Genomic DNA, 24,307 nt, shown 5'->3' on the forward strand with positions numbered 1-24,307 from the left:
TTGGGGCGTCCCGGGCTCTGTTCCCTTCTTCTAGGTCCGCTGCCCTCTGCTGTGCTCCACTTCAAGATTTGCAAATTACCCAGGGAGGATCAATGACATCATCTCCCTAGAACTATTTAAGGCCCATTAAGAGACGAACTTGTGTCTTGGGATAGAGACTCTAGACCTCCATGTTTGGTGTGCTCCACCTTCTGTTCATACTGTGCTTTACTTGCATCCATCCCTGCTGGGTTCCACTTCACCCATCCTGCTGCTCCTGATACTTTTGATTGTGCCAAGTCTTTGCTTCCCAAGCTTTTTCCTGCTTGCTGCCTCAATACCGGTGGTCCGTGTACCCACCGGGACCTGAGGCTTAGAGGATCCACTTCACTTGGTGAGCACAACAGAAAGATTTCGCCTTCCTTCCGGATCACTCCCCTATACACACAAGAAAAGATTTCATGGATTAGACAGAGTAAGTGTCACGGGTGTATCAGAGGTGACAGACAGTCGACCTGCAGTTGGTTTCAGGAGATCTCTATGTTTGGCATTACAGACATCTTCTTAGATGAGAGGCTGTATCTAGGACCTAGCGGCTACCTCCCTCTGGTAATTAGCTCCCTGGCCTGGGTGTATATATACCTAGTGTGTCTGAGAGGGAGGTGCCGGCTATATTCATTTCTACTTGTGAAGGCTTAGCAAGAGCAGTACTTCGTCCTCTCTGGAGCTTGAGGCCAAGTTCGCATTTGTCTGGAGTCATGTAAAGCTAAGCATTCTCCCCCTGTTTGTCTACCCTTGTCGTCTATAGAGTTTAGTGGAGATCGACTAGTGCTCATCTCCTCCCATCCCTAGCCTTAGCCATACGCCAGGAAAAGTCAGGGCGAGGCACCCTTGCAGTGATTGGTCATTAGTGAAGAGCCAATATAGGGACAGTAGTTGAGACAGGGTGACACTAGACCAGACAAGGAGGTCTCCACTTCTCCCTTTCCCTAGTGTCTGGGCTCCCTTTTCCTCTTCCCTCTGTGTTGCACTAAGTCTTTCCCACACCTGGCGTGACAGTAAGCCACTGTCAGACACCTCCGTCAATGGCTTATGTTCCTGATGATTGGAGTCTGAGTCTTCTCTTCCCCAATATCATCTGTTAGAGGAAAGTCAAGAGGCCTCTCTACACATTAGATGGTCGGCTGGTTCCTGTGAAATCGTCAGGTTTCGCTGACTTTAATCTAATGTGTGTAGAGATCCTTTAGGATAAATTACCACAATGGACAGAATACACCAAAATGGAAAGATACTCTAATACAAAACGAAAAAGATAAGTGTAAAGCCATAACGATATAGGGAAAGTATTACATGTGTGACATTTTCTGTCTAGTTGAGTCCAACTAATTCACCAAGATCAAGACAATGCACTTTGTAGGAAGTGAAATATCACAGAAATCTTTTGCACATCATGGTCATACCCAGAACATCTTAAAAGGAAGTGACAACCTTCCAGCATACTGACAGCCAATCTGGATGGTCAGAAGATCACTAGCAGAAAGGCGCCCCATGAGAAGGATCATAGCGATGACAGCGTGATCAAGCTTGTCTAGTACAAAATGGTTGGGGAAAGAACAAGAGGGCATTCAATTAGGATAGATCATTCATTCCGATGCCTTCCCAGGCAAAAGAAAAACAATATTGCGATGTAATTCTTGTCGGGAACAGCTTGGCTTACAAGCCGTCATCGTCACCAGGTCCCTAGTGCCTACCTGCATCTCAAGGATCTACTGTCATTTAGATTGGGAAACACAAGTAAAGAATCCCCATGGAGAATTTAAAGGGTAGGTATATCGTTACAACCTTTTTTTATTGCTCCAACGCATCTAAAGTTAAAAAAATATACAGTGCCTACAAGTAGTATTCAACCCCCTGCAGATTTAGCTGGTTTGATAAGATGCAAATAAGTTAGAGCCTTCAAACTGCAAACGAGAGTAGGTTTTATGAACAGAAGCATAAATCTTACAAACCAAAAAGTTATGTTGCTCAGTTGAATTTTATTAAATTTTAAACATGAAAGTGTGGGTCAATTATTATACAACCCCTATGTTTAATATTTTGTGGAATAATCCTTGTTTGCAATTACAGCTAATAATCGTCTTTTATAAGACCTGATCAGGCCGGCACAGGTCTGTGGAGTTATCTTGGCCCACTCCTCCATGCAGATCTTCTCCAAGTTATCTAGGTTCATTGGGTGTCTCATGTGGACTTTATTCTTGAGCTCCTTCCACAAGTTTTCAATTGGGTTAAGGTCAGGAGACTGACTAGGCCACTCCAACACCTTGACTTTTTCCCTCTTGAACCAGGCCTTGGTTTTCTTGGCTGTGTGCTTTGGGTCGTTGTCTTGTTGGAAGATGAAATTACGACCCATCTTAAGATCCTTGATGGAGGAGCGGAGGTTCTTGGCCAAAATCTCCAGGTAGGCCGTGCTATCCATCTTCCCATGGATGCGGACCAGATGGCCAGGCCCCTTGGCAGAGAAACAGCCCCACAGCATGATGCTGCCACCACCATGCTTGACTGTAGGGATGGTATTCTTGGGGTCGTATGCAGTGCCATCCAGTCTCCAAACGTCACGTGTGTGGTTGGCACCAAAGATCTCAATCTTGGTCTCATCAGACCATAGAACCTTGAACCAGTCTGTCTCAGAGTCCTCCAAGTGATCATGAGCAAACTGTAGACGAGCCTTGACATGACGCTTTGAAAGTAAAGGTACCTTACGGGCTCGTCTGGAACGGAGACCATTGCGGTGGAGTACGTTACTTATGGTATTGACTGAAACCAATGTCCCCACTGCCATGAGATCTTCCCGGAGCTCCTTCCTTGTTGTCCTTGGGTTAGCCTTGACTCTTCGGACAAGCCTGGCCTCGGCACGGGAGGACACTTTCAAAGGCTGTCCTGGCCGTGGAAGGCTAACAGTAGTTCCATAAGCCTTCCACTTACGGATGATGCTCCCAACAGTGGAGACAGGTAGGCCCAACTCCTTGGAAAGGGTTTTGTACCCCTTGCCAGCCTTGTGACCCTCCACGATCTTGTCTCTGATGGCCTTGGAATGCTCCATTGTCTTTCCCATGTTGACCATGTCTGAGTGCTGTTCACAAGTTTGGGGAGGGTCTTAAATAGTCAGAAAAGGCTGGCAAAAGAGATCTTTAATCCACACATGTGAAGCTCATTATTCTTGGTGCCTGAACTACTTCTTAATACTTTAGGGGGACCAAACAGAATTCTTGTGGTTTGAGGGGTTGAATAATAAATGACACTCTGAATTAACTTTTTACGCTTTAAAAAACAAAACAAAACAAAAACAAAATTTGCTGCAGTGCATTTCCCACTTCCAGGCTGATCTACAGTACAAATGTCACAATGCCAAGTTAATTCCGCATGTGTCAACCAGCTAAATCTGCAAGGGGTTGAATACTACTTGTAGGCACTGTATATATTTGCTAAAGTGTTGAAAATGTCTTACCGACTTGTGCATTCAGCTCCAATGAAGACTTATGAGTCTCCATACGTTCAGACCACAGGTAATTCTTATTTTCATTTTGCTGGTTTGCCAAACAGTTCATGATTTGCTGGTTAGTTGCATTTTTGGGCAATCAATTTTTGTATGACAATTTTAAGGGAATAGGTGCAATATTTCGACCATTAAACCCTATAAGCTGCAAATTTTGAACCGTGTGAAAAACCAGAGACACCAAGTGGGCTAAAAATTCATCAGTTTATGGATGTGAAGTATATTTCCATTCACTGCACAAAAAAAAAATAAGAGATCTTGCAAACAGTGATAAATTAGAATTTTGGAAAGAGAATTTCAGTATAATATAAAGTGGCAAAGCTTGTCAGTGAATTAAAGGGTTATTCCCAACAACATAAAAAAAGTCATCCCCTATCTATAAATCCATAAGATCGGGAATAACTTGTTAATTGCTTGGTGGAAAATGGAGCATTCAATGGACCAAAGTCACACATCCTCGACCTCTACTCTATTCATTGTCTATGGGACTACCGGAACAAGTCAAGTGCTGCACTGTGCAGTTTCGTTGGTCCAATAGACAATGAATGGTGGAGAATACCTCTGGTCCATTCAAGATGAGGCAGCCCCATTGCCAAGATTCCCGAGCCCTGTTCTTGATAGAGTATAACTTGTTATTTTGGGAATAAATCTTTGGGGTTGGCTCATCTAGGGGGAAAATGTGTGTCATAGCTGGTGTACCCACTCTTGACTTCCCTCTGTGACACAAAGTTATGTGCAGTATTACAGCTCAGCCCCATTGTCTTCAATAGAGCTGAGCCGTGATGCCAAATACAATCCATGAACTTGCTGGTCCTGGAAGGAAGCACTCACGTTTTTCTAATCCCATGGATTTAACTTGTCAAATCCTCAGATTATGATTCGTATTTAGTGCACAGCTCTGTATACGAATATGCACTGCTTCTCAGCGTCAGGAGGCTGCTATCAGCATATTGCTTTCTTCAGGAACGTTTTTTACTATAAGATTTTAAAGAAATTTCTGTAGCTACAGTGTAATAATTACCTCCTATATCCACAGCTTCAGGCTCCAATATCCTCATCTCCGGGAATGCTCAGCAGCTGGGAAACATCTGGTGCGTAGTTGTTCTCCTTCCCAGCTGTTTGCTAGCACCAGGTTGATGTGATAATAAGACATCTCATTTCTTGTCTTTTTTTATGAGTTTCAGAATATAAGCAAAGAACAAAGATATAAATGGAGAATGCTTTTTTTTGTGCGTCAATTAATACCTAGTTCCATTTTTAACAAAGGCTATGTGGATCTACCATACAGGGAATTGTGAAGCCCAGTTGTGCCCTACAGACCCCATTGGGGCTCTATGAAGGTCTCCTTTTTTGACAGCAAGAATATCACTGCATGATACATTATTCTTGCTCTTAAGAGGGTGGCAAACCAGAATCCAAGTTCCACCAAATCAATCTTATATAATATTTGATTGGAAAATGAGTGGATTACATGGATTATCTGGTTTAGAAACCCACTTTTTATTATTTTTATTATTTTATTAGGAAATTCTAAATTGATATAGGAGATTACTCCATGTTGTGTTTGGAGGACTCAACATGACAATAAAGAGCTTGAACCATGTAATACTTCACTTATCCTGTGGTGGCGCTGTAGGGAAATTGAACCGCTTTTTTTTATGGTTTTCTCGCAGGTAATACCTGATCATTGATGATCATCTTGTCCTTTTTAAATGAATAAATTGCCCAAATCACAAGATCCCTTTAAATAATAATATTTAGAAAAGTTCACATTGGTTTAACACAAGATTGATAGATGCTAAGTAAATATCAACTATCATATAGATTGAAAGATAATCACTCTTGACACATACTTTCATGAGACATAGTCTCATAGTATCAGAACGTATACAACCCCTGGCAAAAATTATGGAATCACCAGACTCGGAGGATGTTCATTCAGTTGTTTAATGTTGTTGAAAAAAAGCAGATCACAGACATGGCACAAAACTAAAGTCATTTGGTCTAGATTTTAGACACAGCTGACTGTGAACAACCAACATCTTTTGCAACATTGCGTGATGATTTACCTTCTTTTAAGAGTTTGATAATCCTCTCCTTGTTTCATTTGACATCTCTTGTGTTGGAGCCATGATTCATGTCAGTCCACTTGGTGCAACAGCTCTCCAAGGTGTGATCACTCCTTTTTAGATGAAGACTAACGAACAGATCTAATTTGATGCAGGTGTTAGTTTTGGAAATTAAAATTTACAGGGTGATTCCATAATTTTTTCCTCAGAATTGAGTGATTCCATATTTTTTTCCCTCTGCTTGGCCTGAAAAAAATTACCCTTACTGAGTGCCACATTTTTAATCTTGATTTATTTTAGTGTTTCTTAAAGCCCTAAAGTTACCATTTGAAATGACTTTAGTTTTGTGCCATGTCTGTGATCTGCTTTTTTTCAACAACATTAAACAACTGAATGAACATCCTCCGAGCCCGGTGATTCCATAATTTTTGCCAGGGGTTGTATAATGACTATCAGGATACAAGGTTTCAGTTAAGGATATAGAATATGACTTCCTTGGCCGTGTCTGCTCTGTAATTCTTGGACCACTGACTGCATTAGATTGATATGATATAGTAATATTATACAGTGGCTTCCATCATGGCACTGTTCCACAAATGCGATGATTCACATATATAATTAATATAAATGAAGTTAAGTATAATACTCCAGAGCTGCATACATAGTTCTGCACAATATAGACCTAAACTCTACCAGTCTCTCTTTCTGGCTCAACATCTGCATATAGTCCATTCTGGAGATTTGGATGAGGTCAATTGGTAGTTCATTGAAGACAAAATCCATCACCATCATGGATTATCTCTGTCAAAGTAAGAGTCAATTCCTTATGAGCCTTTGGGTTTTTACCTAAACAGGAACCAACACATGTTGTATGGTTACAACATGATGCACAATCATTTTCTTTTAACCTTCGAAAACACTTCTTGAATGCCTAACATTTAACTTCTCTTCTCCTTCCCTTCTACCTTCTTATATAAAGCCTTCCTCAGAAAATCTTCCTCTGTGCACTCCCACCACAATGAACCTTCTCCTGCTCTATGTCCATGCCAGGCCCCTTCACTTTTTTCCCATTAAGTGTTTCCTTTATACCACGCACTTAAGCATTGGCTTAGCGTAGTGGAAAGGGGCACAGAAGTGATTGTCCTGAACTCCAATATTAAGGGTGCAAAACTTCTGGGACCCCACACAGTCAAATGATCTGTGGCTGTCAAATCCACCAAAGGGCAAACCCTGCTTACTCTTCCCCTGCGACTAGCAAAGTGAATGCCTGGTTTATCCCGGTGGCTGGTGAGTAGACTTAGTAAAGAAGCAGCTGCTTTGTCATCGGCTGCAGAGTTCTGCATAGGCAGCAACCGAGATGACAGAGAGTCATGTGCAAACATTGTCATCGGCTGCTCTGCTGTACTCTGCAAAAGACGCAGAGGGATCATGATTACAATCTGGGGAGGAGATTGGGCTTGGGTCCCACTTAGAGAAAATATTGTAAGGGACTCAAGGAGCAATAACATTCTGTGGTTACGAGGATGAAAAATACATGCCTTGCTCAGGGCACTGGCAACCCATGCTTTGCTACTGGTCTGAAGTACCACTGCCTTCTCTACATCTGCTATAGCTATGTCCTAGTCGGCAAGCTTGTCGACAATTTTAATTTATATTTTTCACTAGGAAAAATGCAGTATGGCAGACGCGAGCACACACAGAACATACATACTGAGACACGTATATACACAGATCACATACATATAGAGACATGCATAAACAGAACACATACATACAGGAACATGCATACACAGAGCACATACATACAGAGATATGTGTACACAGAGCACATACGTATAGAGACTTGTGTACACAGAGCACATACATACAGAGACATGTATACACATAGCAAATACATAGAGACATGTATACAAAGAGCACATACATATAGAAACATACTGTACATATACAGAGACATGTATACACAGAGCACATACAGAGATATGTGTTCACAGAGCGAATATGTATAGAGACATGTACACAGAACACATACATACAGAAACATGTATACACATAGCACATACATAGAGACATGTATACAAAGAGCACATACATATAGAAACATACTGCACATAAACAGAACACATACATACAGAAATATGCATACACAGAGCACATACAGAGATATGTGTACACAGAGCACATATGTATAGAGACATGTGTACACAGAGCTCATACATACAGAGACATGTATACACATAGCACATAAATAGAGACATGTATACAAAGAGCACATACATATAGAAACATACATAAACAGAGCACATACATACAGAGACATGTGTACACAAAACACAAACGTAAAGAGACATATACACAGAGCTCATACATACAGATACATGTATACACAGAGTACATACATACAGAGACATGCTGTACATAAACAGAGCACATACATACAGAGACGTGTATACACAGAGCACATACATACAGAGAGATGTATACACAGAGCACATGCATACAGAGACATGTATACTTATTCTCCTAGAACAGAGACCAGGTCCCCTTCAATTTTGGGATAGGTGGTAAACTCACCAATCACACTCTATATAACATAGATTTATATATTTCCTATAAAAAAACAGTTGTTAAGAATATTTTCTTATAATGCTACTTTGTGTCATTTTTCTGTTATTCCTCCTAGGAGGTTATGAATTAATTTACAACTGAATGTTACTATTCTCATTGTCATAGAGGTGTTTCCCTACACAGCCTGCATTTGTGCAATCACTGTGGACAGTGTCATACTGTAAGGACACACACACCCCTTTGAATACAGAATTGGGAACACTATGTATAAATTTCTAGAAGGAATAACAGAGGATAGAGTTATAAGATAAGATGTTGCAGAATTGTTATTTCATGGGAGATATAAGCAATCACTTAGACATGTCTGGAGTGATCTGTCTTCTTTAAGTGACTTGACATAAAAGTGGAAAACCCCTTTAAGGCAAAAGTACCAAACAGTAGCAAAATAAACTAAACAAATAAATGTAACAATTTCAGCAAGAGACCCAGCAGGGAAGTAAGGAAATAAGTTGGTGACCGTAAAATTAGGACATTCTTGTCAGAACAACAAAAAGGAGATTAAAATAAAGTCGTGTGAAGACGCACTTTGCTCATCATTTTTTGTTTGCGCCTGCTTCATCTGCCCTCGTCTCCTCAGTGGAAAAAGATAATTATGTGTAATATGAATAAATAACGTTGCATTCGATTTTTTTTTTCAGCGCCTTCTTGAATAAATGACGAGCGTGTATTCATCTTTAATTTAGGTTTCTGGGGCTTCCTGCCGAGAAAACGGGAAATAGTTGTTGTTCACTTTGCACGATGTCATGGATTTTTCATTTTCTACGGTATGAAGCCATTTCGTTTACATCACTCGGATTTCTTGTAACTTGTTCTAGTAAAGCCAGGACTAAATGTCACTAACTGTTCCAGGAAGAATAAGTGTTTTCCCCATGAAAGTCAACATCTGTTACCTGTTGTAACAGGTAGGGCTAAACTGTATTTTTCTCTTTAAAAGGTTCTACACGTATCTGTTTTAGCAAATACTTGAATTCTCCATAAAAAAAAAAATATCTAAATTAATTTTTGGGCTTTTCCTCTTTTAGTCCTTATGGAACTGTGAGAATAAATAGGGTGTTGCCATTTCCCTTATCAAATGGCATGTACTGTTCAATCAGTCATACCAGTGTAGCACTCCCTATTACCAAGGGGGATGGACCTTCTACCCTCAACTCTTGTAACAAGTTTTGGTGCATATATCAGTCTAACATTTCCAGGAACTGTTCTTGTTCTTCCATATTGTAATATGCCATACACTCTTTTCAGTGGTTAATTCTTCTTTATCAGCGCTCTGCCAGCACTATAGGAGCTGGAACATTTTTCATTCACGTCCTACCATGCAACATGCTACCAATGTTCAATGGTTTGATGGTTTGCCTATCATGAGCTGAAAGCCTACTTTTCTGCTATGCCTCAGAAAGAAGAAGCAGCTTCGGGGGGCGGAAAACACAAGTGGACTTACAACAGAAAAATGTACTACATGTGAACTAGGACTAAAGCTGACCATCCACATACAGATGTGTCCTTTCTTACCCTTCTTGTTGGCTTGAGATATGATGATACGAGAGTCCAGAATATTAAGTGAAGAAGAATGGTACTTTCGAGGTTTTTTCGAAAGTTGGTCATCTCACACCACTCATCTCGGGATATCTTGAGCCAAGAGGAAAGGTAATGATGGACACATCTGTAAGATGGCTGCTGTTGATCAAATGCTCATTCTGTTAACAGCTGTAACATTCAGCTAAGCTGAGAGCACATGTGGCTTCAGTACGGCGAGATAAGCAGCTGGCAGAAACCTCTGGTGCTGAAAATCTGCCAGGGAGCAAAATCGGAAAATTCCAACCTAAATGACCTTTACTTGTGCACCGTAGTGTTTACTGACCAGTTAACGAACGATCCAATAGTCAGATCCATTATCGATTATTGGGGTGAACACACTAACTGCTATCTAGAAGATCAGATTTAGCACCTGGCGACAATCCTATTGTTCTATAGTTCTATATACACACGCATTTGCGTAGTCACTTTTCTTTTTGGACTTGTATCTGCTGACGTCTTTGTGTGCGAAATCCATCAAAGTGGTGCTTTTTTATTTTCACAGGGCGATTATTCTTGCATTGGCGAGTTTGTTTCTCAACATGGATCAAGCAAGGACAGGGCTTTGTTTTGCTTTGTTTTTTTCCTGATAGTCTATCTGCAAAAAAAAGGATAGCTGAAACGCCAGATTGACGTAAAAGTCAGAAAACTAAACCACAAAATACAACATGAAAAACTGCTCAAATTGTTTGATAAATGTGTCGCAAATCAAAAAGTTACTAATTGAGAGGTATGCACACCAAAAAACTGTCAGAAATGCAATGATGAATCAGGCACATTCAAATTGCCAAATTTTTGCTCAGCTCGAAGCTTTTGGTTTCACGCCAATTTCTTTCAGTTGTGCCAAAACAGGTGGTGCTGGACCGGGATAGGAATGGGGGGGGCGGTGGGGGTGTGACACCGCAGCTCATCTAATTCATGACTAGCTTTGGTATTTCCAATACCATAAATCTTACTCTAGTTAGGGACTGGAGTAAGATTTCTGGCATGGTACACGGATGCACACGCCACTTGTCAGATGCTCCTAATTCATAAAGAAGCGTCCACCTCTTAATGAATCAGGATCGCTTGACTCCAACATGCCCCCCTCATCAAGACTTGATGGTCATGACATGAAGATCTAGATGAATCAGGGCCATCATTCCCTATGGTGCTGTGCTTGGCTTTTTCTGGTAGCCCCATAGAGAATAAATGGAGTGGTGGTCGGGCGTCCAACCTGCCGCTCAACTTTGTAATAGAAATAAAGTGCAGGCGTGGAGAGGTGCAGGTCCCATCAATGGGACACCTCACAATAACTTCTGTGCCAGGAAGGAACTGTAGCCCGACTGAAAGAATTACTTTATTTGGTTGATTTTTTTCCCCAACCTTTGCATTCATGTGGTCTGTGGGAAGCACTCGAATACTCCACGTTATGTATATCCTCATTGCAAATCACAAACTTCCTAAGAAAATTCTTCTGACCTACAACATTGTGTAATCAATGTATCATACAAATATCTGATAGTCATCGGATCATTGCAAGACTGGAGTACCACCCCTAAGGATGGATTATATTTTATATCAATAGCTATGATGAGACAGCTACTTGGCGGGATTTCTTTATCTATTTCGTGTAACTAGGCGCCATGAATATGGACTACAATGCAGACAGTTTAAAAACACAACCTGGAGCACCAGAAGGATCATTCCAAAGCTTAGACATGAAGTCTCAAGAAAGTGGGAAAGCTTTAAGAGAAAGCAGAATAGCAAGAGATAGGAAAAAAGCATGAGAGAAATAATGTATTTTAGAAATAAGGGGTACGGGTAAGAAAAAGAGAAGACAATTGCAGAAAGGGATTAGATGGAGAGTAGGAGGACGACTGAGGATGCATACTACAATTTGCAAATATGAGATTTGAATCCTTTAATATTATATGTGGCAAATGATCTCACAAGTGCTTAGAGAAACTGGGGCCCCCTTACCTATAAACTGTACTTGATATACTAGATAGGATATAGGGGCACCCATATGTCCTCTAGCATGCAAATTGTGATGTGAACACCATCGGCGTGTTCTTGTAATGCCTATACACTGCTCAAAAAAATAAAGGGAACACTTAAACAACAGAATATAACTCCAAGTAAATCAAACGTCTGTGAAATCAAACTGTCCACTTAGGAAGCAACACTGATTGACAATCAATTTCACATGCTGTTGTGCAAATGGAATAGACAATAGATGGAAATTATTGGCAATTATCAAGACACACTCAATAAAGGAGTGGTTCTACAGGTGGGGACCACAGACCACATCTCAGTACCAATGCTTTCTGGCTGATGTTTTGGTCACTTTTGAATGTTGGTTGTGCTTTCACACTCGTGGTAGCATGAGACGGACTCTACAATCCACAGAAGTTGCTCAGGTAGTGCAGCTCATCCAGGATGGCACATCAATGTGAGCTGTGGCAAGAAGGTTTGCTGGGTCTGTCAGCGTAGTGTCCGGAGGCTGGAGTCGCTACCAGGAGACAGACCAGGTCACCAGGAGATGTGGAGGGGGCCGAAAGGAGGGCAACAACCGAGCAGCAGGACCACTACCTCCGCCTTTGTGCCAGGAGGAACAGGAGGAGCACTGCCAGAGCCCTGCAAAATGACCTCCAGCAGGCCACAAATGTGCATGTGTCTGTACAAATGGTTAGAAACCGACTCCATGAGGGTGGTATGAGGGCCCGACGTCCACAGATGGGGATTGTGCTCACAGCCCAACACCGTGCAGGACGCTTGGCATTTGCCAAAGAACACCAGGATTGGCAAAGTCGCCACTGGCGCCCTGATTTCTTCACAGATAAAAGCAGGTTCACACTGAGCACATGTGACAGACGTGACAGTCTGAAGACACCGTGGAGAGCGATCTGCTGCCTGCAACATCCTTCAGCATGACCGGTTTGGCAGTGGGTCAGTAATGGTGTGGGGTGGCATTTCTTTGGAGGGCCGCACAGCCCTCCATGTGCTCGCCAGAGGTAGCCTGACTGCCATTAGGTACCGAGATGAGAACCTCAGACCCCTTGTGAGACCATATGCTGGTGCGGTTGGCCCTGGGTTCCTCCTAATGCAGGACAATGCCAGACCTCATGTGGCTGGAGTGTGTCAGCAGTTCCTGCAAGATGAAGGCATTGATGCTATGGACTGGCCCGTCCGTTCCCCAGAGCTGAGTCCGATTGAGCACATCTGGGACATCATGTCTCGCTCCATCCACCAACGTCACGTTCCACAACAGACTGTCCAGGAGTTGGCAGATGCTTTAGTCCAGGTCTGGGAGGAGATCTCACAGGAGACCATCCGCAACCTCATCAGGAGCATGCCCAGGCATTGTAGGGAGGTCATACAGGCACATGGAGGCCACACACAATACTGAGTCTCCATTTTGACTTGTTTTAAGGACATTATATCAAAGTTGGATCAGCCTGTAGTGTGTTTTTCCACTTTAATTTTGGGAGTGAATCCAAATCCAGGCCTCCATTGGTTAATAAATTTGATTTCCATTGATGATCTTTGTGTGATTTTGTTGTCAGCACATTCAACTTTATACAGAACAAAGTATTCAAGGAGAATATTTCATTAATTCAGATCTAGGATGTGTTATTTGAGTGTTCCCTTTATTTTTTTGAGCAGTGTATTTTGGCCTTCACTAGACATCAAGGCTCTGTGTCTGTTACTGTATGAAGGCTGGCATTATATGACAGTTCTGTGGCTAGTTCTATATGGTAGCTTTATGACTGTGACTAGCTCCATGTGGAGGCTTTGTGGCTAGCTCCATGTTGAGGCTTTGTGGCTTACTCTATATAGGGCCTATGTGTTTGGCACTATGTTGGGATTCTGTCCCTCTGTATAGGGGCTTGTTGGTTGCCACTGTATGAAAGCTGTGCAGCTGGCACTATATAGGGCCTCTGTGGCTAGTACTTAGCTCTATATGTGGGCTGTGGCTGGCATTATACAAGGGCTTTGTGGCTAGCACTCTAGCTAGCTCAATATGGCTCATTGCCTGGCACTATATGTGATCTCTGTGGCTAATTCTACAGTGTTTGTCACCATTATTGGCACCCCTTCATTTTTTTCATAGACTGTACAATATCTTCAGAAATAAATGGAAATGTACCAAAGTTATATCCTCAGGATTATTTAATTTGTGGTTCAAAGTAATACAACAATAAAATATTGTTTTTAAACTTCCATGTTGCAATTTCAAAGAAGAAGCAGAATAAATAGCATGTGCAGCTATGTGACTCACTAGTTCACTACTTGCTAGCCCACCCTGAGAGATGAGGGTACTCGGAGCCGGGTCAGATGTTGAGGGGATGCAGTCGTGGCCTGGACCCGTTCCGTGCCCAGGGTCGTCACATCAAAATAAGGACTAGGAGGGACGGTGGTAATCGAGTGGATGTATTGACTACGCCACCTGTGGTTTCTGGTGATCCTCCACCAGCGCTGCGTTCAGTCCTCTGAGGCGGGATGTAGTGGCAGCAGAAGATGGTACTACTCCCCACAGGCGGAGCAGGGCCTCAGGGCAGAGGGAACAGGAGGATGGGAATTATAGTGGGAGATGTGGTGCGGTGTGGTGCGGTGCCGCGTTGCAATAAGAGACCGGAGGCCATAGGGGTAGTCTTCCAAGCTTTACTCACAGTAGAATGCACAGCCGCAAGGCTTCTCCCTGCTCCTCACGGCGCTCTGCAGCCACCAGGACCCTGGGTCCGACAACCTCCAGATAGTTCAGATGCTTTGATCAGGACCCCGCACCAGAGTGTTCCTAGACTTTCCCACTAGGTCCTCTCCTGTCCATATGTGGTACGCGTACTAAGGCCGGGCCTCCCTCTGGTCTATGCACAGAACAAAGGTACGGGTGGCGACTCCGCTCCGGCCGTTACCCGGTGGGATCCACTGAGCCTCCGGGCTTCTCCGACTAAGACTTGAAGTGACAGAGTCAGATATCGGGGGCCGGTACCCCTTTTGCAGCAGGACTCCCTCTGGCTAGGCCAGAATAGTGAGGACAGGTGGCGTATGCCGCTCCGTCTGCATCCCCCTGGGATCCTTTTGCCTGTGGAGCTTTTCTCCTCTACTCCCCTCCAGGCCTTCTTGGGTAGGGACCTTGACCGGGTAGAGGCAACCGTTAACTCCAGCCCACTCCTCGCCTCAAGGCTAGAGCACGAGGACCGTGTCCCCATCAACTGCAGGTTCACACAGAAAGCCACGTTCAGTGATGAAGATCACAATCAAAGACCTTGAACCTAAGATGGCCGTTTATTAAATATGAATTCTTAAGTGTAACCTAAATGTGCGTCCTCCACCCTCACCCACTACTAGGTTCCCCCTAACTTTGGTTCCCTCATCTCCTCTTTTCCCGGCTGGGGCAGCACCCTGGTGCATATTAGCCCCCCTACAGGTGGGAGAGGTGTAGTGTTGAATGCAGAGGTGGGGTCCTGACAGCTGCACCATCCTTACCTCGAAGGAGAGATACCACTCCTCATTAAAGAGATGCAGTACCCCTGTGGCGACCGAACCCTCAGGGGCGCCACACAGCAATAAAGGCACCCCTAATTAACCCTTTTACAACCCAAGCTGGTTTGCACGTTAATGACCAGGCCAATTTTTACAATTCTGACCACTGTCACTTTATGAGGTAATTACTCTGGAACGCTTTAACGGATCCCCCTGATTCTGAGACTGTTTTTTCGTGACATATTGTACTTCATGATTGTGGTAAAATTTCTTCAATATCACTTGCGTTTATTTGTGAAAAAAACGGAAATTTGGCGAAAATTTAGCAATTTTCAAAATTTGAATTTTTATGCCCTTAAATCAGAGAGATATGTCACACAAAATAGTTAATAAATAACATTTCCCACATGTCTACTTTACATCAGCACAATTTTGGAACCAAAATTTTTTTATTGGGGAGCTATAAGGGTTAAAAGTTGAACAGCGATTTCTCATTTTTACAACAAAATTTACAAAACCATTTTTTTAGGGACCACATCATATTTGAAGTCACTTTGAGGGTTCTTTATGACAGAACATACCCAAAAGTGACACCATTCTAAAAACTGCACCCGTCAAGGTGCTCAAAACCACATTCAAGAACTTTATTAACCCTTCAGGTGCTTCACAGGAATTTTTGGAATGTGGAAGAAAAAAATTAACATTTAACTTTTTTCACAAAAATGTTACTTTAGACCCAATTTTTTTATTTTCGTAGGGGTAACAGGAAAAAATGGACCCCAAAATTTGTTTTGCAATTTCCCCTAAGCACGCAGATACCACATATGTGGGGAAAAAACACTGCACGGCAGAGTTCGGAAGGGAAGGAGCGCCATTTGACTTTTTGATTGTAAAATTTGCTTGAATAATTAGCGGACGCCATGTTGCATTTGGGGAGCCCCTGATGTGCCTAAACAGTGGAAACCCCCCACAAGTGACACCATTTTGGAAACTAGACCCCTCAGGGAACGTATCTGGATGTGTGGTGAGCACCTTGAACCCCCAGGTGCTTCACAGAAGTTTATAACATTGAGCCGTAAAAATAAAATTTTCACATTTTTCCCACAAAAATGTTTTTCAGCCCCCACTTTTGCATTTTCATAAGGGTAGCAGCAGAAATTGCACCATGCAGTTTGTTGTACAATTTCCCCTGAGCACGCAGATACCCCATATGTGGGGGAAAACCACTGTTTGGGCGCATGGCAGGGTTCGGAAGGGAAGGAGCGCCATTTGACTTTTTGATTGTAAAATTTGCTTGAATAATTAGCGGATGCCATGTTGCATTTGGGGAGCCCCTGATGTGCCTAAACAGTGGATACCCCCCACAAGTGACACCATTTTGGAAACTAGACCCCTCAGGGAACTTTTCTAGATGTGTGGTGAGTACCTTGAACCCCCAAGTCCTTTACAGAAGTTTATAACATGGAGCTGTGAAAATAAAAAAATCAAACTTTTTCCACAAAAATGATGTTTTAGCCCCAATTTTTTTATTTTCACAAGGGTAAGAGAAGAAAATGGACCCCAAAAACTTTTGCGCAATTTCTCCTGAGTACGCCAATACCCCATATGTGGGGGAAAAATACAGTGTTTGGGCGCACGGCAGAGTTCAGAAGGGAAGGAGCACTGTGTGACTTTTTGAACGCAAAATCGTCTGGAATCGAGAGCGGACGCCATGTCGCGTTTGGAGAGCCCCTGATGTGCCAAAATTGTGGAAACCCCCCACAAGTGACCACATTTTGGAAACTACACACTTCAAGGATTTTATCAAGGGGTATAGTGAACATTTTGAACTCAGAGGTACGACACAGAATTTGATAACATTAGGTCATCATATTGAATAAGTTGTCATTAGTCTTGAGCGCAAGTGCTCGCTACTTGAGTTTGCATCGGGTACTCAGGTATGCACCATGTATCACGGGTGCTCGAGTGACATGCTCGAGTCCCCACCCGCATGTTTCACGGTTATTAGACACCCAAAAAAAAACATGCTGGGATCGCTCGTGCATGGCAGGCAATCCCCGCAAGGTTTTTTTGGCCGCGAAGCATATGGGGCGGAGACTCGAGCATGTCATTCGAGCACCCACGATACTCAATGCATACCCAAGCACCCGATACAAACTCAAATAACGAGCACTTGCGCTCAACACTAGTTGCCATATCGTCAGCTTTTTTTTTTTTTTTTTTACTTTTGAAAAAAAAAAACCAACCCTAACCCTAGCACAACCCTAACCCCAACACTAACCCTAACCTCAGCCCTAGCGTTTATTTTTTATGCTGTTCCTCGTGCGGTATAAGTGATTAGACGACTTTATTCTTTGGGTCGGTGCGACTACAGAGATACCAGAATCATATCGGGTTTTTATGATTGACAGCTGTCACACACTAAAAGACGCATTTTTTTGTAAAATCTAGTTTTTGCATCGCCATATTTTGAGAGCTATAATTTTTCCATATTTTGGCCGACAGAGTCATGTGACCACTTGTTTTTTACGGGATAAGTTGACGTTTTTATTGGTGCCATGTTCAGTCACATGACATTTTTTGATCGCTTTCTATTCTGATTTGTGGGAGACAGAATAAACAAAAACCAACAATCCAGGAATTGTTTTTTTTTATATTTTTTTATTCTGCTCCGCATGTGGTAAAATTGATAAGGTAGCTTTATTCTTCGGGTCAGTACCTTTACAGCGGTACCACATTTATATAATTTTTCTATGTTTTGGCGCTTTTACACAAAAAAAGCTATTTTATAGAAAAAATTATTTTTTTGCATCGCTTTATTCTGAGAGCTATAACTTTTTTATTTTTCGGCTGATGGAGCTGTATCGCAGCTTGTTTTTTGCGGGACGAGATGACGTTTTCAGCGGTATCATTTTTATTTATATTCGTCTTTTTGATCGCGTGTTATTCCATTTTTTGTTTGGCAGTATGATGATAAAGCATTGTTTTTTGCTTCGTTTTTTTTTTTTTTTTTTTGCCATGTTCACTGAAGGGGTTAACTAGTGGGTTAATTTTATAGGGCACATCGTTCCGGATGCGGTGATACCAAATATGTGTACTTTTATTGTTTGTTTGTTTGTTTTTTCATAATAATATTTATTGATGGGTACATTATATTTTATTTTTGGTGGATTATTTTTTTATTTTTTTTTAAATATTTTTACAATTTATTTATTTTTTCACCTTCTGACAGTTTTTTTATTTGTATACTTTGTCCCACTATGGGACTTTCACTTTTTTTTATTCTGATCACCTGCATAGCATAGGGATGGAGCACCATACCTGTGCTATGCAGGCTGTCAGCGCTGCACAGGGAGAAGATAGTTTGGTCATGTACTGCGCATGACCAAAAAATCTTTCTGCTGTCTGGTGACCCGGATGTCGTCATGACGACATGGGGTCGTCATGGCAACATCGGGGAAGCCGCGGCAGACAGCGCTGGAGGCCGGAAGAGGAGATGAGTATTCTGATCACCTCCCCTTAGCCACTGATTTCGATCGCAGCATTGCGGGGGTTAATGTGTACGGAGTGGTGCAGGACCGCTCCCTGCACATAGTACCGGGTGTCAGCTGTGACAATCAGCTGACACCCGGCGACGATCGCGCCCGCACAGCCTGTGTGCGCGCGCGATCGCCATGACGTACTAATACGGGTCAGGCTCTTAAAGCCCAGGACACAGACGCATATTAATACGTCATGGGCTTTAAAGGGGTTAATACCTGGTTGCACACCCTTTGGCATTGCTGTCAGCCTCCAAAGTTTCTTGTAGCCAACTATAAGCTTCTTGCACTTCTCAGCTGGAATTTGCTCCCACTCTTTCTTTGCAGTTTGTTCAAGCTCTTGAATGTTTGCAGGGTTCTTTTTCCCAATGGCAGATTTCTGTCACCGCAAAGATTTTCAATGGGATTGAGGTCAGGACTCATTGCTGGCCATTTTAAAACAGTCCATTTTTTATTTTCCAACCATTCCTCTGTACTTTTGGATGTGTGCTTTGGGTCATTGTCTTGCTAGAGGACCCATGATCTTCGACTCAAGCCAAATTTTCTTACACTGGGTAGGACATTTCGCTCTAAAATCTCTTGATAACTCTCTGATTTTGTGATTTTTGTGGTATGGTCAAGACCTGCAGTACCAAACGCAGCAAAGCAACCCCACAGCATTATGGATCCTCCACCATGCTTAACAGTTGGTAAGGTGTTCCTTTTCTTATAAGCTTCATTACGCCGTCTGTAAACAAACTGTTGCCTTGCATAGCCGAAAAGCTCTATTTTTGTTTTATCTGTCCACAGAACATTTTCCCAGAAGGATTATGGTTTGTCAAGGTACCCTTTGGCAAAGATCAGTCGTTCCTTTTTATGTCTTTTCTTCAGCAATGGTTTCTTCCTTGGCCTTTGACCATAAAGAGCTGCTTGGTTTAGTGTGTGGCGTATGGTACTTGTTGAAATCATGATCCCAGACTGTTCCAGGTTGGCCTTCAGGTCTTTGGATGTTTGACGAAGGGGTTTTTCCACCATTCGCACCAACCTTCAAAGACATCTCTTGTCAATTTTCCTCTTTCCCCCATGTCCAGGGAGGTTCTTCACAGTTCCATGCTTGGCAAACTTTTTAAGAACATTGTGCCCTGTTGAAACTGGGATACCAAGGTCTTTGGAGATGGCCTTATACCCTTTGGAAGTCTTGTGTTTGCTAATAATAGCAGTTCTAATGTCCGTACAGCTCATTAGCCAATAAATGATGACTTCAGTGTTTTAAAAAGCCACATGGTAGGCCCTGTTCCTTTGTCTTCACCATTGTGACAAAGGAACAGGGCCTACCATGTGGCTTTTTAAAACACTGAAGTCATCATTTATTGGCTAATTCATGTCACATGGGCACTGACAATTAATCACAGGTGAATCTCTTTTGTGATTTACCACAGATGAGTCAAAATGTGTTTCTGTACTAAATTAATGGTTGCCAACACCAGTGTCACAGCAAGCTTTAGGTTTTTCTATTTTTCCCTCCCATTGTTTTTTGTTTTAAATTATTGCTTATCATTTGCTCTTTTGTATTTAACACGAGTCTCTATACAAAAAAACTGTTTCACTTGATTCATGTTTTTCAGGAGATATTCCACATTATGTACTTAAACTTCACGGGTGCCAATAACGATGAGCAGGACTGTATATGGCACTATTTGGGGGCTGAATTAGTTAGCCCTATACGGGGTCTTTGTGGCTTTCATTATGTTGGTTCTCTGTGGCTAGCATATATGTAGACTCTGGCTATCATCATATGGTAGCTCTTAAGCTGTGGCTATATAGGGGGTCTTGGCATTATTCTGGTGGCACCGATTGTGGATGTATTTTGGGTGTGTTTATGAGTGCAAGTCAACTCCTCTGTATAAGGAGCAAAGTATATAAAATCTAGAAGTAAATACCAATTCACAGACAAAGTAAGAATAAAATAAGTAGAAGTCAAATTGGAGAAAATAAAAATATTATGTTGTTATATGATGATTAACTTTCTATGGATGGAAATGCTGCCAGCGCTTTGTAGATGGGATCTCTGCCAAGAATCTAGCGGGTCTTTTCTCTGATTAAGATTCTGACACGTGATACATGAGAGGCTGGTGCTCGGAGTAAAGGATGCATAATCCGTTCTCACACAATGCAATCTGGGTTCAGGCAGATGCACTGAAGCAAAGACTGTGCCTCTGAGTAATCTCAACAGTTGCTTTTACAGGTTGTGTGAAGGACGTTTTCAGAGCAACATATGGAGGATTCTGCTGAAATCGCAACCACACAAAATCTGCAAGGCTCCTTTTATTTCTGCATATTATTCTGATAAGCCCTGAATATGTTTTGTAGGAATTTGAATAATATTTTGTAATATGACATTGATTATTACTATTAATATTAGTGTATTTTATTGAATACTATGAGTATATTGTGCAAACTTTCTGCCCATGCCGTAATAGAGAGCACAAATCTAACTTTATGGTGAGTGGCTGATATTCTTACATAAGAGGTGAGCCAATCAGAGAAGGCAGGGAGGAGGAGGGAGCAGTAGCCAGAGCTAATAACGTGATAGGAGGCGTGTCTTAGACTACCTGAAACTCCCTTTAGGGACTGCAGCTAAGCTGTAGTCTATGATCACAGATACCAATGGAACATAATCAGGGACAAACTGGGAAAATTAAAAAGAGGTATTAACACTGTAGGTATTGACTTATACAGGCCGCCATGAATTCCATATTCTCTTTATTTTTTACATACTGTACAAAGCTATGTAAATACTTTTATGGCCACAAAATGGCAAAAGTATTCTCGAAATGATACCTTTATTGGCTAACCAGAAAAAATATATTTGCAAGTTTTTAGAGCACAGGGGCTCCATCTTCAGGCTGGTCAGACAATATAGTTTTTTATTGTATATCACATACAAAGCTGGTTTACTGATTTAGATCATGAAAGTTCCCATATTTAAAATTGACAACCATGGAGTCCTATTTTGCTTGTTGCCCCCGACGGTGCTTCTACGCGAAATATACATGTTTTAAAAAATAATATAAAGTTTTAGAAGTCCTGGCTCTTTCACGTAAATCAGAATGAATGTGATGACATGCTACCATAGTGTCATGCTAGGTATGGGAAGGACCCAGCATACGACAAGGGAAAAAGGGGGGAAGCCCAGCAACTAGGGAAAGAGGGAGTGGAGACCGCCAGGTAGATCTTACAACACCCTGGTTCCCCTATCGTCCCTAAATAGGTTCCTCACCTATGGCCGAGCAGGATACTTAATCCCTGACTGACCCTAGAGCTAGGCCCTAGGTAGGGAGGGGAAGGGGTGAGCGCTTGTCAACCCCACTGCAACTAAAGACAAACAAGGGAAACAGACAAGAGAATACACTTAGCTTTGAGAAGACACCAGAGAGATCACGACACAAAGGAACTCCAAGAAGAAACTAGCCAACTGTTAGAATTCCAGGCCTGAACAGAGGAAATAGTTCTATCACCAGCAATTCTCTATAGAGACTGGGTGTTATTTAAGTGTGTGTTAATTAGCAGCAGAAAGTTGAGCTCACCACTGGGTCCTAGAGAGGGAAGGATGGTGAAAGGATCAAGAAGGTGTCTGCAAAGCCAAGTGCAGCGACCTTCTACAGCCGGATCCAGAATGACTGTCTGTCACACCCGACACACCTGTGACACATAGGACCTGGAGAAAGGTATTTTATGAACCTAGCCTTGTGTTGTTCCTTTGTTATTTCTCCTAGAAATGTATGAATAGATTGACAACTGGGAATTGCCATTACCTCTTGTCAGAGGGGTGTATCCCTAAACAATCAGAACTGATTGAACAGTATCAAGTGATTAATGTCACACTCAGGGGTAGATAAAGAGTAGCCAGGGCCCCGGGCAATTTAGAAGGCATGCCCCCCCCACCAGGTACCCAATGTATCACGTGACATGTCACATGATCCCCTTTGATAAATCATGTGAAAGGTCATGTGAGAAACACACAGATGCTCTGGTGCACTTCTGTAGATGGAAAAAACAGGCAAATTTTTCCCTTATGTACAGCACTATTCATAACATAGCGCTATATAAAATAGAGCACCAATAGGCTGAAATTAATTCTGCTCAATGTTAATATTAACATATTAATTATAATTATTTTTTTACATTAATTGTATGACTTAATATTGAGCATGATTAAGTATGCCGACATCCCCCTACATACAGTATGAGTCCCAACATAGCCCCCTACAAAAGTGTGAACCCCCACATAGCTCCCTATATATAGTGTGAGCCCACACATGGCTACCTATATACAGTATGAGCCCCCATATAGCCCCCTAGATGATATGGGTTGGACTAGATGGACTTAGTCTTCCTTCAACCTTAAAAAACTATGTTACTAGATACAGTATGAGCCTGCATATGGCTCCCTAGATACAGTATGAGCCCCCATATAGCCTCCAAGATACATTATAAGCCCCCATATAGCCTCCTATGTACAGTATGAGCCCCCGTATAGCCTCCTATGTACAGTATGAGCACCCACATAGCCTCCTATATACAGTATGAGCCCCATATAGCCTCCTATATACAGTATGAGCTCCCACATAGTCTCCTATATACAGTATGAGCCCCATATAGCCTCCTATATACAGTATGAGCCCACACATAACCTCCTATATACAGTATGAGCCCACACATAGCCTCCTATATACAGTATGAGCCTGCACATAGCTCCTTCGATATAATATGAGCCCGCACGTAGTTCCCTAGATACAGAATGAGCCCGCACACAGCCTCCTATATACAGTATGAGCCCGCACATAGCTCCCTCGATATAATATGAGCCTGCACGTAGTTCCCTAGATACAGAATGAGCCCTCACATAGCCTCCTATATACAGTATGAGCCTGCACATAGCTCCCTAGATACAGTATGAGCCCCCGCATAGCCTTCTAGATATAGTATGAGCCCCTGCATAGCCTCCCATACACAGTATGAGCCTCCATATAGCTTCCTAGATACAGTATGAGCTCCCGCATAGCCTTCTAGATACTGTATGAGCCTCCACATAGCCTCCTAGATACAGTATGAGCCCCTGCATAGCCTCCTAGACACAGTATGAGCGCCCGCATAGCTCCCTAGATACATTATGAGCCCCTGTATAGCCTCCTAGATACATTATGAGTCCCTGCAAAGCCTCCTAGATACAGTATGAGCCCCTGCAATGCTCCCTAGATACAGTTTGAGCCCTCGCATAGCCTCCTAGATACAGTATGAGCCCTCGCATAGCTTCCTAGATACAGTATGAGCTCTCGCATAGCCTCCTAGATACAGTATGAGCTCTCGCATAGCCTCCTAGATACAGTATGAGCCCTCGCATAGCCTCCTAGATACAGTATGAGCCCTCGCATAGCCTCCTAGATACAGTATGAGCCCTCGCATAGCTCTTTGCTTTTAATCTAAATTGAATAAATTTTGAAAGAATTTTTAAGTGG

This window comes from Phyllobates terribilis, unplaced genomic scaffold (assembly GCF_046119375.1).
Source record: "Phyllobates terribilis strain yellow unplaced genomic scaffold, ASM4611937v1 Scaffold_9__5_contigs__length_417890890, whole genome shotgun sequence".
NCBI classification, from domain to species: Eukaryota; Metazoa; Chordata; class Amphibia; order Anura; family Dendrobatidae; genus Phyllobates; species Phyllobates terribilis.